This window comes from Lathyrus oleraceus, chromosome 7 (genome assembly GCF_024323335.1).
Source record: "Lathyrus oleraceus cultivar Zhongwan6 chromosome 7, CAAS_Psat_ZW6_1.0, whole genome shotgun sequence".
Lineage (NCBI taxonomy): Eukaryota > Viridiplantae > Streptophyta > Magnoliopsida > Fabales > Fabaceae > Lathyrus > Lathyrus oleraceus.
The window spans coordinates 508,701,960-508,716,501 of NC_066585.1; positions in this window are offsets into that span (position 1 = coordinate 508,701,960).

The following is a 14,542-nucleotide window of genomic DNA, read 5'->3' on the forward strand; positions in this document are numbered from 1 at the left end:
GAAGTAACATGATGTTAGATCGAACAATGGCGTATTGTTCATACAACCCTTTGAGGAATCAAATAACATAATCATTTTCACGGTAATCTTTGATGGTTTGAAGGAGGATGCAAGAACATTTGACAGGGCAAATACAGGTTGGGATAGGACTAAAATTATCAAGTTCTTGCCAAAGACTTTTCAAAGATATGAAATATTGATTGATATTCAAATCACCTTGTTTGAGGCTAAAGATTTCTTCTTGAATGTCAGAAATCCTAAAGATATCCCATTGGTGATATCGTTTATGAAGATCTTTCTAGATTTCACGCTTTCTGCAATTTCTGGTTCGATAGAGTTGGTAAGCCATGCCATGACCATAGCATTACAATGATCTTAGGCTAAAGAGGTTCTATCAGACGAATTGGGGAGAATTAGGGTTCCGTCTAAAAACCCTAATTTTTCTTGGAGCGAATAGGTAATTTGACTGAACGAGACCAAGAATGGAAATTTTTGTTGTTCAAAAAGGGCGTGACAATGACGATGTTGGGGTTGTCACTAGGGTGCATGTAAAACGGATCAAGCATGTCCGTCTGATAAGAGCAAACATTTTTATCATAATTCTTTGTGGGCGGAGTAGTGTATTTTGGTGTGGAATGAAGAGAGGTCTTAGAGTCGGAATTCTCCATGGAAGGACGAAGAAGATGAAGCAGAAAAAAACAGGGTTCTTGTGGTGATGAAGAAGAGAACGCAAAAGTATGAAGGTTGTTGAAGAAAATCAACATGTATAAATGCCAAGATAAGATGGAATCTGGAAATCCAAAAAAGAATAGAAGAGAGGCACGTGTAAAAAGAAGTTACATGATAAGGTTGTGGAAAAATGAAGCGAGATGGACGAGAAAATATCAGAGTAATCTCAGACTGATATTAACATCTGGCAGAAAAATGTATTGCATTTAACTTTTCATTATAAAATCTGAAAGTTTTCCACATACATAATATGATATACCAACCTACTTAAACAGATAATTACAATAGTAAAATAGACTTGGCAGTTATAAAATGTTAATGGCCAGAAAAATAAAAGTTACACTCTAAAAGACATAATTCAAATGATATTTAACTTTTGTTTTTTCCCCAAAATTTGTGTTATATAACATTAGGATTGGACATTCGTTATTGTTGGAATTACGATGAATTTCTGATGTTGGAATTTCACCAAATTTTGGAGAACTCCAAATCAATCTTGATGAATAAGAATCAATTCTTTCAAATGGGTTTCACCTCTTCTTCTTCACTCTTCACTTAAGTGAATCAACCTGTAGCGGGAAATTCATGATCATCGTGCTATTGACAAGCTAGAGATCAATTAACAAGAGTCGTCACCGCGCTTTTATTGTTTCCAAGGGAAAAGGGAAAAAGTACGAACAAAATCCAAAAAGTAAGAAGTTTTCAAATAAAAACTAATAAAATTCAGAGATCACAGGTAAGGGGGTTGGTTACACAGAGGAAAGGTGTTAGCACCCAAAGTGTCCTAGGTACTCCTAGGGAGCCTTTTTTGTGTGCATATGTATTTTGTACAAAGTGATGTTTACAAACAAATAGAATGGGAGGATGAGAAAATAATTCATTAATTATATTTTTGTGTTTGACAAGAATTTCGGTCTTGTGCCTACGTACCAACATAAAAATGAGGGATCAAAACCTCGTAGTTCGTGATACAAATTTCAAAATGGATGCATTGATTTTAACAAAATTTAAGTTTGAAAGGCACAAAGGCCTAAAAATGGTTTGAATGAGTTAATTCTTTTTGGCTTTTTGAAAGTTTAACTCAAGTATAGTTAAGTTTATTTACAAGTTTGATTTAGAAAAGAAGTTTGAAAATGCAATGGCATAAGGCCAAAGTTTCTATCTTTTGCAAAAATGGTCAAAGTTTAGAACAAGAGTAGTTCACACAAAGAAGATTTTAAAAAAATGGAGGGAGAAAATTTGAAATTAAAGAAATGGGGAGAAGATGAAGAGGCTATCCTATGCACAAAATTAAAAGTTTAGAGTTGAAAAGATCTAACCAAATGGGTAGTAATCCAATAGACAAAATGTCAATAGAAACCCAGAATTCCCTTGGACTTTTAGAATCAAGCAACACATAAATTCACAATTATATTATCTTGAAGAGCAAGGCATCAAATAAAGATGGCCTCATCCAAGCTTATCCATTCCATGATCTTCTTCAAAATAGCCCATGCAACAGATGAATTCCACAAGTCACAGGTTCAAAGTAACAGCTTCACAATGATCGTGTTGCAGATTGTAAGACCCTAATTGACCCTAAGATCCCTCCTGGCATCATAACATTGCACATGGCATTTGCCTCAAGGATCATAGCATCTTGGCTCCTTAACCCTTGGGTTTGGGACTTGTGTGAGTTGGTTTGATACCACCAAGCATGTTTGAATTTTATATTATTGCTTTTCTTATTTTGTTTACTAACCAAAATCACAAAAATATGTCACTAACTTTGTTTGTTTTGAAGCTCAAGCAATCATGTGATCTAAGGCTCCTAGGAGGCCCCCATGCTCATTGATGTGGCCAGATGAAGTTGAAAGCAAGCATGACAATGGCTCCCAAAGCTCTACATCATCATATATGTCTCCCAAGTATCTCAATTTGTCAATTTGATCAAGATAAACCAAAGGGCTTGAGGATTGTTTCCCAAGGAAACCCTAATCCAACTGTGCATTGATTGTGCCTTGCTCATGAAGCAACCTCAACCTATGATCAAATACAATCAAGGGAAGTTCTTTCATTCATCATTTTATGCATATATGAGCCCATGTGAGTGTCCCCAATCATTAATTCATCAAGATTGGAAGTTTGGACTTGAGAACTTGATTAGTCAATTCATCTAACTATTTTGAAATCCACTGAGACTTAACTTTTGATGTGTTTGTCAAATAAAGATGACCCCATGATAAAAAATGTTCTTAAGAACCATATGAACAACTTTCATGTTCATTAAATTTTCATTTGAAACTTGGAAGGTCGTCATTCATCTCAAAACATTATAGGTCATTTTGACTGAAACCCTAATTTTGGGTCAACTTCCCAAGGACCTAACCCTAATTGGAAATTTTAAGATGTCTAATTCAATTTTTATGTTGGATAAAATTTCATAATCCTAAAATAAATACATGTGATAATACAAAACATTATAGGTCACTTTGGACCAAAGTCATTGAAATGTGAAAAAGTCCAACTTCAAAAGCCCATAACCTTCTCATAAAAAATCCAAATGATGCAAAATTTAAGTCCAAGTTGATTGTCTTGAAAAGATCTACAACGTTTATGTTGAAGGTTTTGTCATTTGAGGCTTGCACGACCAAAACATAAGGGCTTGAAGTTGGTCCATTTTGGCAAAATTTCCATATACATGTTTTGTACATTGAACTTCATGACAAGTTTTCAAGATTTTCCCAACTCCAAATAGATTTTTGTTCAACATAACATTTGTTCCTTATGTCAAGACCTTTCCATCCATTACCCACATGCCTATGTTTCAATTTTGCAAGTGGCATTTTCGAAGAGGAGAAGTTTTGGTTCCAATTATGCATAACATGATTAATCTTCTTGCACACTCCATTGCATGGCTATCTGCACGTCCAAACCTGATCCATGTGACTTCAGCATGCAAAACCAGTTGCTTTTGGGCCTCCCATGCGCCTGTACAGGCCCATGCATGGAGGACCCAAGCTCATGCACACACGAGTATTTCCTTGCTTGCATCATCCTTGCCTATAAATAGAAGCTTCATTTCACTTCAAAATCCAGCCTAAAGGCGCCTGAAATTCTGTAGAAGTGAAATCCAAACCCTCACTCAAAGGAATTTTGATTTTTCTCTCAATTTTTCAAGTTCAATTTTCAACTTCATTGGTGGATCTTTGAACTTCAATTCCTTAACCTAGCTTCTTTGTTACCTCAAGAGCATGCTGCATCAAAGAATTGGAGTGGATCTAGCATTGAAAAGCTGCACTTCAAAGGGTGTTATTCAAACTGTTTTCATTCGAATCTCCTTGGATATTGATCATTTTTTGTGTTGGTTGGTACCTCTGAAGTCCTCATGTGAGAGGCAATTGGTTTATGCTTTTAATTTTGTGAATTGAGTAAGTTCAGTTTGAACACCATAATTTTCCATCTCAGATTTCTCTCTCTATAGAGATCTTGAATGGAAACCAAGGCTACACGGGTGATGTACATCACCCCAGCTTTCTAATGATGTATAAATCGTGCATTTTTGTTAAAGTTTAAAAACCTGCAATTCTGGCCGGAATAGTGAAGCTCAGCGGAGAAGACGGTGGTTTCCACCACCGTCCCCACGTGGCTGAGTTCCTGGCCCTTGGATTCACATCCTCAGATCTAATCTTGGCCATGCATTGTTATGACTTATTTTAATACCACATGTGATGCTGTTGACTGGAGCCTACCATGAGCGCGCGCTATACAGCCTTCTGATCAGCCACGTCATTTAATGAGCCTTATCAGACGCTCCTTGTTTTTTTCCAATTTCTGAATTTCATTTTATTTTCTTTAATTCCATTTTATTTTAAAAATTCATAACTTCTTTATTTGGAATCACAAAAAGACGGGACCAATTGCAAAAAATTTCTCTTAAATTCTAGTTTCTAGAAATGATTTTTAATTATTTTTGTGATTCCATTTAATATTTTTTGTGAATTATTTACTTTCTGATTGTTTTTAATTCATTTAAAATGCTTTCCAATATTCAAAAATGCCAAAAATATTTTCTTAACATCTTTGAATGATGATGAATCTATGAAAAATATTCTCATCAATTTCTTAATTGATTTGAGATTTATTTGAGATTTTAATTCAATTATGTATTTTTTCTTCATTTTTAATTGTTTAAAATTAGTTTCTGTTTTAAAAAAATGATGAAATTTTTTGTCAAACCTTGTTTGACCATGTTATACTTATGATGATCCAATTGGACTTTTCCAAGTTGATTTGAATTGGATTTGAAGTTTGACCTTTATTTGTTTATTTTAATTCAAGTATAATTTTAATTCCAAAAAATGCCAAAAATATTTTTATTGTTCCTTGACTTCTAAGCTTCATCTCACTTCTGTTTACCATTGATTGATGTTGATTCCATTCATGTTTAATCAATGTGTGTTGGTTATGTCATTTGAATTTCAATTATGTACATTCCATTTCTTCTTCTTCTTCTTCTTTCTCTTTTTGATCAATGAGTTAATGATTGGTGGTTAGCTTTGACATATGAGGGGCTTAGCCTTCTTTGATCCAAATAAAATTCATCTTGATCAAAGATCAAGTGAATTGCTTTGCATTAGAGATAGGTTGCTTCTTGGTCAAGCAAAAAACCTAAATCCATACAAGATCATTCTTCTTTTCTTTTGGCATGGCAAGTTGTAGGAGCTTGGCTTACTAATCATGGTCTCTAACTTGTGTTTGTTTGCCTATAGTTTTATTGACCGGCCTCAGGTAGGTGTGACTACTACATCAGTCCACTTACGATTACTTAACATAGCGCTAAATTGCCTTATGGCACACTAACACTAACTACTAATGACTAACTATTAATTCAAGCATTTAATTCTTGCAATTTACTTTAATGCAATTTAATTTCATGCTCATTAACTCATTTGTCTTTTGGCCTTTGCTCACTTGAGCTCATGTTTATGTTAATGCAGTTTGCCTTTTGCTCACTTGAGCACATTATTGTGTATATACTATTGTCTTGTGCTTTGTTTTTGTTTTGTTTGTGTGAACCCAATGCAAATGGAGAAAGGACTTAGATTTAGGACCTTACCTATGCTAAATGGAGTTTCAAGAGCAACTAGGCCTCATGCCATTAGAATGCTAAATATGTTGAAGAGCAACTAGGCCTCATGCCTTTAGAATGCTTAATCTTGAAGATGACATTGAAAGGACCCTAATTCTAAACTCACTCTTGTCCATTCTTTATTTTGCATTGTGGAACTTTTTGATTTGTGTGTTCTTGTGTGCTAGGGATCCTAAACTTGAGCCAATTAGAAGAACCATTGTCATGGACATCCAAGATAAGAGATACAAAAGCCAATTGGAAGATTCCTAGGAGCTTGATTGATATTTTCTGGATTGCTTGAGTCATTTGCTTATTGCTTGCCAATTCCAAAGGAAAGGAGCAACTTGGATCATCTTTATGATCTCAAGAAGAGAACTCCAAGTGGTTTTATTTCTCTTCCCTCATATTTGTATGTTTAGGATCTAGCCCTTCTCTTCTTCTCTCCACTCTAACCCAAGCCAAACTTTTCGTGCAAACATTAACATTGCTTTCAAAACTAGAAACCTAAGCATTATGCCTTTGATTTTTTCCAACTCTTTTCATAACACTTATATTCAATTGAATCTTAAGTCAACTTTGACCTTGTTTTGTGAATACTTTTCATTTGTAAATACAACTCATTCAATTGTTTTTGTGGTTCCAATGACCATTTGTGTTAAAGCTTTTCATAAACATTAGCTATTAGGTTTGAGTTATCCTAGAGGTTGATATAATACTCACCTGTGTCCTTAGTGATGGACTATAAGTTTTCCATGCTTATTATAGGGTTAACCCCTCACTAGCATGTTGAAGCTCTCCTCACATGGTGGATTTATGGTTTTAGGTTGAGTTTTCCCCCTTTGATAACAAAAGACCTTAAGGCTTTTGATCAATCAATTCACCAACTTATTTTGAGATTTTTACCCCGAACTACGAGGCTTTGATCCTACTCTTTTAAGATGGTACGTAGGTGTAGCACCTCAAATTTGCACCCATCATTGTACATACCATCTCATATTAGGTCATAACATATCATAGTCCATTGCATAGCATTGCATTGCCCCCAGTTGCCTCAAGTGCAAGCAAGTCAAGAATTAGGTCAAACTGATCAGGAGATCAGTCAACCAAGCAAGCAAGTGTGTTTCTCAAGGAACCAAGGCCCTAGGGTTTGTCCAACAAATTCACATGACTTGGAGGTCCATTTGAAGTGTTTAAGTCAAGGGTTGGATGTTCAGAAGCCATCAGTTCATGCACAGACAGTCAAAAACCCTAGAAAGTCAAAGGTGGTCAACTGTGTTTGATTTTATGGTTTTGATGGATGGATTTGGTTTGAGAGAGCTTATTCATGTCCAAATAGGCCTCATATATCATGGCAAACAATATCATTGAAGAATTTGAAGCCAGATCAGAAATTTCTAAAAATGGAAACTGGACCTGTAACTGAAACTTACCAAAAATGGAAAGTCTTGATCCTCAAACTTACATCATGATACAAGCTCCAAATGAATTTTTGCCCAACATGAAAGTTGAAGATCTTGTTCTCCCATTTCCAAAAAGTCCAAGAACTCTCAATTCCCATGTGTGGTTGGCAAGTTATGATCGAATCGATTTCAGAAATTCTTGAACTTCAAGAGGCCATATCTCTCAAACCATTTGGCCAATTTTGGTGGGGTTTTTTCCTACAAGTCACATTTGATCCCCTCTTTCCAAAAATATAAATTTCATGAGCCAAAACTTCACCAATCAAAATGGCATTTTTTGACTAGTTCCATTTAAATTCAAGTTTGACTCAAGTTTGACTTTTTGAATTAAAAGTTTTCAGCACATTTGGCCAATTAGGAAGTGTTTGGAATGTCATTTGAAATGTGTTTGCAAGCCCATTCCCATGAAGTACACAGCCCATGCTAGCTTGCTTGAACATTGGAAGAAAAGTACACTTTCACCATATCTCTCCACAAATCCATGGACCATACCTTGTACATCAAAACAGAAGATTTTTACATGATTTTCTGTCATTGTGAACCAGAATTAGAGCCTCTAACACAGCAAAAAACCAGTGTGCTCTCATTCTCAAAAAACACTTCATTCTTGCATTATCCAATTTTCTGTCCAAGAACTCAAAGAGAACAAAGCCTTGCATTGTTATTTTGACTATCCATTCATCATTTGAAAACCACTAATAGCAGCCACACTTTGGATAGCAAAAAAACCATTGTTCTCTCATTCTCTCAAAAATCACACTCTTAGCATTTTTCCAAAACAGTCAAAGAACTCCAAAGAACAAAACTTGGCCTTGCATAAAACATCATCAAAACAACATATGGAGCTCATTCAAACATGGTTTCTTCAACTGTAAAGCTTCATTCCCGACTGTTTTCTACATGAACTCAACAATGGCAGTCCGAGTTCTAGACCTTTTCAAGTCGTTTCAAGCCAAACTCTTTCATTCATTCATCATTGGAAGGCTTATGGAGCATCTGTTTTAGGCCAACAACATCAAACAACAACTGTACCACAACTGTCCATCAAATTTGGTAAAAATTCGATCTCCCTATTTTGTGAAATAAATACATGCTTTAAAAAGGTCTCTTAATGCTGAGTTCAAAGAGCTTTAGATCACTAAAAATGGTTTGGTATTTTGCAAGTTATGTTGAGTTGAAGTTTCACATCCAAACTTGTTTTTGATTATTTCTCTTTGTTTAACTTGATTTGATGAAAATGGATGATATAATGTTGATGAGCAAGGCAAGAGGAACGCATTGATATGTTGTTTGTTGAATTTGGTTAACAAAAAAAATCTTGCTGGAAATTTTTGTTGAATGTATGAAACTACTGTAAGTATTTTTTTCTGCAATATGGATACTGTAAATGTTGCTACTGTATATGCCTTGCCTTGTTTCCAAATAAATGCCAAAAGGCCTGGGGCGAGGGGGATTCGAACCCCAGACCTTTGCCTCAAAGCTTCAGATACCAAGTGTTTTACCACTGGGGCGCAATGCCAATTCATTTATTTAACGCCTTCTATGAAATATATATTAAAAAGGAGCGCTGACCTCCCCATTTAAATGAAATGCTGAGTTTCAACACTCAGCAAGGGGCGTTTTGGTCTTTTGGCATTTCATTACATATTTGTTCCAACTAAAATCAATTCATCTCAATGTTTATTTCACTTTGTGACACCAACTTACAAAAATCATTGCGCCTCCAATTTTAGTCCAAAAATCATGGGAATTTTTGCATTGTCTTCCTCATGACCTCTAGTATTTTATCATATTTTTTCCAGATTTTTTTGATCAAGGGTTTTTAAATGGTGCTAGGGTTTGTGACATGTGACCAAATATTATACACTTTGCCAAAACATTTGTGAAATGATGAGAATGTATCCAATGGCTCCCAAATTTTTTGTGCTTAAACTAGACACACTCATGGTGATTTTGGTGTAGAGTTTGTGAATTTATCATTGCTGGTTTGTGAGTTATGAATTTTTGAATTAGGGTGTGACAATTTGTGTCACACCATTGATGCCCAACTTCATGATTTTCATTACCATGTTTCTTGACCTCCAATTGATCTGATTTTTTGCATGAACCTACTCTTGTATGTCTAGTTTACATGTGATTTTTTGTGGATTTATTTGTGGCATTTCCTAATTGTTTGAGATTTTCTCCCCTGGTTAGTCATATGTTGACCTTGTGTGACACTTGTTCCCATTTCATTTGTGAAATTCTCATACTTTATTGGATGGACATGAAATTTTACATGAGATAACTAGACATCCTCATCTTTGCCATGGTTTTGATCCCATTCATTTATCATATGCCATCTCTGATTTATGAATTTTCTAAGTTGATACATGTTTGTTTGACTTCTTTGAGCATGTTCAAAATTGCTTTGACTTTCTGATTTTCATTGACTGCCTTCCACTTATCCAAATGAGATGAAATTTGACATGCTTACCATGCTGTGGATTGTGATTGACCATGATTTATTTGGTGATTTTTGGAAATGTTTGAGTTGACTTTTGAGTTAAATCTTGCTATTGACTCCTATGAGCTTCTGTTTGCTATACTTTGACCTAAATTGTTCATGAAATGATGATAGTGATTGATATGCATGTGAACCCAATTGGTTGTGTTTCTTGAATGTTTAAACTTGACTTTGATTGGATATCCCTTGCTGTTTTGGCTTTCTCATTCATTTTTGACCCTAGGCTTGCCCTAGTGGTCCTGTTACTCACTTTTGAGCTTGTGTTTTCAGGTTGGCCAACAAATGACCAATGAGACCAATTCTTTTTGTTTGAGCTTGCCTAAATACCATGACTAACTTGTGTGTTTTGTAGGTGGCTTGGCTCACATGCCTAGAGCCTTGTGCCTTGCACATCCATGTGCCTCTAATTAACTGTTGGTGTCTGTTTCTTTTTGCTTTGTTTGAAGTTGCATACTAACATCTGCTTGACTGTTTCAGGTGCTTTTAGTTGCTTAGTTCCTTGTGAACTTTTTGCTTTGCTTTGCTTGTATAAGCAATTTGCATTGAGGTATGTCTCTTCTTCTTCATGTAGTCTGGAAGACCTGGCCTGTTACTTGGCCAGGCAACTGTCTGAAGTCCTCCTTAAGAGGCAATGTTTGTGATTGTTTACTTTTGTCCTTGCATAGAGTCAAAGTCCTCCTAAGTGAAGAGGCAATTGGTGGAAGGTAGGGATATGCAATCTATCCCCCACTATTCAGTGTGTCATCTGCTTTGCTCACACCACTGTGTTGATGCATTGCAGATACAAACCCAAGATCTTGTACAATTGTACAGTTGAGTCAGTTTCAAATGTGTAGAAGGGTTCCCACTTTCTGAACCCACACATTCTTGTCTTGAGCTCTCCCAGGCCAGGGATAAGAGCTGTGAAGTCTTATCTTCACTCACCTTTCATCTGCTTCACCTTAGCCCCTCAATGGCAAGGTTAAGAGCAACATTCACCCAGTTCCAGAGGTTTGTTTGTTGAGGTTGATATGACCCCTCGACTAAAACCTAACCCTTGTTTGAGCCACTTGCTTGTGTATAGTGTGTGCTATCTGTGCTTGTATGTTTGTTTGACTTGCTTCCTGTGCGAGTTAGGGTTAGTTTAGACTTGCTTCCTGTGCAAGTTAGGTTTTTGCTTGGCTTGCTCCCTGTGCAAGTTAATGTGTGTGTGGCTTGCTTCCTGTGCAAGTCATGATTAGGATAGGCTTGCTTCCTGTGCAAGTTAGCTAGAAACCTTAACTTAGGGATGAATTTGTATGATAACATCTAGGCTCGAGTCGTAGTCTCCCTAGTTGTGTCTCCCTCTGTTATCTGGTTAGGCTAGTCCTTTATCCCTCCGTAGGGGAACTACATCGCCCTGATCTTCATACCAGATGAAGTATGTAGGCAGGAGATTGAGCTGATCTCTCCGGGCGCCTTTTCTTTTCTTTTGTGTGTGTGCTTGACAGTTATAGGCTCGAGTCCCCGACTCCCTATTAACTTGTTGTGTTGTTGTGTGCTTGGAAGCTGATGTAAGACCATCGAGTGGCATTCGGGTTCCAGTGTGTGTTTGTTGGTTCGGATGCTGATGTAAGTCCAGTGATTGGCATTCGGGCTCCATGTTTGCCTGTGTTCGCTTTGCTTGTGTGTGTGTCAGCCGAGCTACGAATGCTCTGATTCTTCTCTCGTCCGAGAAGATACGTATGCATAGGATGCGATATCCTAGCGAGCATGTGTCGTTTCCCCATTCCGAACTACTTCGACTCTGATGTCTATGCCTGATAGACTAAGTAGGCCCAGGATACGATATCCTGCCGAGTCAGTTTCAGTCAGTTTCTTTTGTCTCTTTTCAGCCAGTGTGTGTGAGTTTGAGCAGTGTTTAGCAACCAATATTCCTTCCTTTTGTGCGTGGATCCCGTAGAGTACTACGGATGCGTAGGGGTGCTAATACCTTCCCTTCGCATAACCGACTCCCGAACCCATTCTCTTTGGTCGCGAGACCATGTTCTTTCCTAGGTTTACTCTGAGCGTTTCCTTTCCCTCTTCTGGGATAAATAACGCACGGTGGCGGCTCTGTTGTTTCTTTCTTTTCCCGCCAGTTTTTCGCGTGATGCGACAACTGGCGACTCTGCTGGGGATATAGAGAAGTTGACCTCTGCTGGTCCATCTTCCCTGAGCGAGTCTCTCCTAGCGCTCTCTAGGATTAGGGTTTTGGTTGCTTTCTGCTTGTTGTATTTTATTGCATTCATTGTATATATGTACATTTATTGTTTGCATTGATTGTGTGCATTGATGTTTGCATTCATATTCATTATTCATTACTGGCTGGCTGTCTGTTTTTCTCTGTGTGGGGGGGAGTCAGTTGAGGTAAAAGGTCCAATACCCAGACCATGAGTGAAAATCTAGGATGATTAGGAATAGAGTGATTCATGGGAAGCGGGTGGTATGGCGCCACTTAGCGGAACATTGATATCACGAGCAGTTCAGACCCTGGTAGGATATTATTGGTGCATACATCGGGTGTGCACAGGATGATATTCTGCGAAAGGTTATTTATGCTGCGTTTCTCTCGACTTTACCCTGGCCTAGATAACACCCGTGAGTGGGGAGGGTTTGATCATTACAGGTACAGTTGCTGATTGATTGGTGATTTGTTGGTGACTCTTGGTACTGATGGTGACTGTGAATTATGGGGCATTTATTTCTGGGACGCCAGAGTTCTGTCCATGGTTTATCAGCGGGTTCCGTTTATTTCGGATCCCCGGGCTGAGTTGAGAGTACTTGTTCAGAGGATCCGTTTGTCACCCGTTTAGTGGTTGTTCCTGTAAAGATAAGTGATATAATCTCCGGTTCCGTTTATTTCGGAACCCCCCCCAAGTTGGATTTATGGTGACTTGATCCCACAGATTGACTGATTCAGAAAAGCAGAGGGTCTACAGTTGACTTGGTGGCACAAAGGCCTGCATTCATGCATTTGCATCATATCATCTCGCATTCATCTGCATTCAACTCATGTCTGTCCGTACTCAGGGTCCATTATTTTTAAATTAAAAACCCCGATTGAGAGACATCCAGATGTCAAAATGTTGTTGATGAAATTTTATCTGTCTCGATGAAACCAGAAAAAAAAAGAGGACTGAATATTCCTGGTACGGACAAACATTGCATGTGTGAGTCATACTAACCCATTTGCTGTTTTGTAGGTTTCAGTATTCAACCGGTGCGCATAGCTCGTCTGTTCAGATAACCTGCTGGGGGTCAACAAATCCAAGCTGATGGATCTTCCCAACGCCGATATCCTTGAACTGAAAGGGATGATGAGGGAGTTGTTCAGTGTTGTGCAAGGACTTGCCTTGGGACAGAAGGCCATGTCTGAGAGATTGGAAAGGATTGAGAAATGGCTGATAGTAGAAAAGGTTCAGGGGAAGGCTCCGTCCTCCGAAGTGAACAAACCTTCTGGTACTGTAGCAGAGAAACCCTCCGACAGTGGTCCATTCAAGAAGAAGGTTGAGCCAGTTGGTGTGCCCGCAAAGAAAGAACGTAGCAAAGATCGTTATCATCCTTATGCTGCCACTATAACCACTCCTGTCAGCAATCCACCTGCTCAACAGCAACAATAGCCACCTCAACAGAAGACACCGAGAGCTGAAAGCCAGGTGAAGAAGAAGAAAGAGGATCGTCAGTTTGAGGAACCACCCGTGACTTACGCCCTTCTGTTCCAAAGGTTGATGGATCTTGCTTTAGTACGGCCAAGGATATTGATTCCCATAGAACGGCAGAAGAGGCCACCAAACTATGATGAGAATGCCAAGTGCGAGTTTCACTCTGGGGCACCCGGACACAACATTGAGGGCTGTAGAGCTTTTAAGCATGTCGTCCAGGACATGGTGGACTCCGAGACCATTAACTTGGCCCAGATTATGAAGGGGGATGTCAACCCTGTGCCCAGAAAGGGTCCTGTAAAAGTCAAGATGGTGAAGAAGGCCAAGAAAGGATTGGAGATGACTGAGGAGGATCAGCTAAAGGTTCCAATGCCCGTGGTCCCAAAATCTCTGATGCAGGATGGAGCTTTCCCTGTTGTTGATATTTGTTGTGCGACTGTCACTACAGAAGAGTGTGTGTTGATGAAGGACACGACCCAGAAGATGAAGAAAGTAGAAATGGACAATGTAAGATGTAGAGCACCCAATCTGGCAGTTGAAACCGTCCAGGTAGAGAATGCTTTTGTCGTTGAGAAAGAGAAGAAGTTGTCCATTTCTTCTTATAAACAAGCTCTGGAAGTGGTGAAAAACAAAGAGGCGCAAGGCTGGGGAAGGATCATTGACATCGTGATAAAAGCAGACATGTTTGGGGTCGGATATCAGCCGGATTTAGAGTCGTCTAGACCAAACAGAGGATGTCGTCCGCCGTACACCTTCGTCAGTGCAGGGATGTTGGATCCTGGTCATGCCCGTTCAGTGGGTGAAGATGTTGACAGCAACCGCGAGCTTGAGGCGTGGATAAAGTCGTGCGTACCAGGCAACTGGAAGGCCTCCAAAAGCATCACTGTCACTCATCCAGGAGTGTAGTATTTCTGTGTTTTAATCTTGTTTGCATGAAAGCCGTACGTTTTGCCCGAAGCGTACTGGTCCATTGTAAGGGCCACCTCATGTGTTTCATTTTGCAACATTTTGCATCAGTAATAAATGGATGTTTTTTGTAATTAAAGGCGGCGTTCCCTGTTTTTCACTTTTT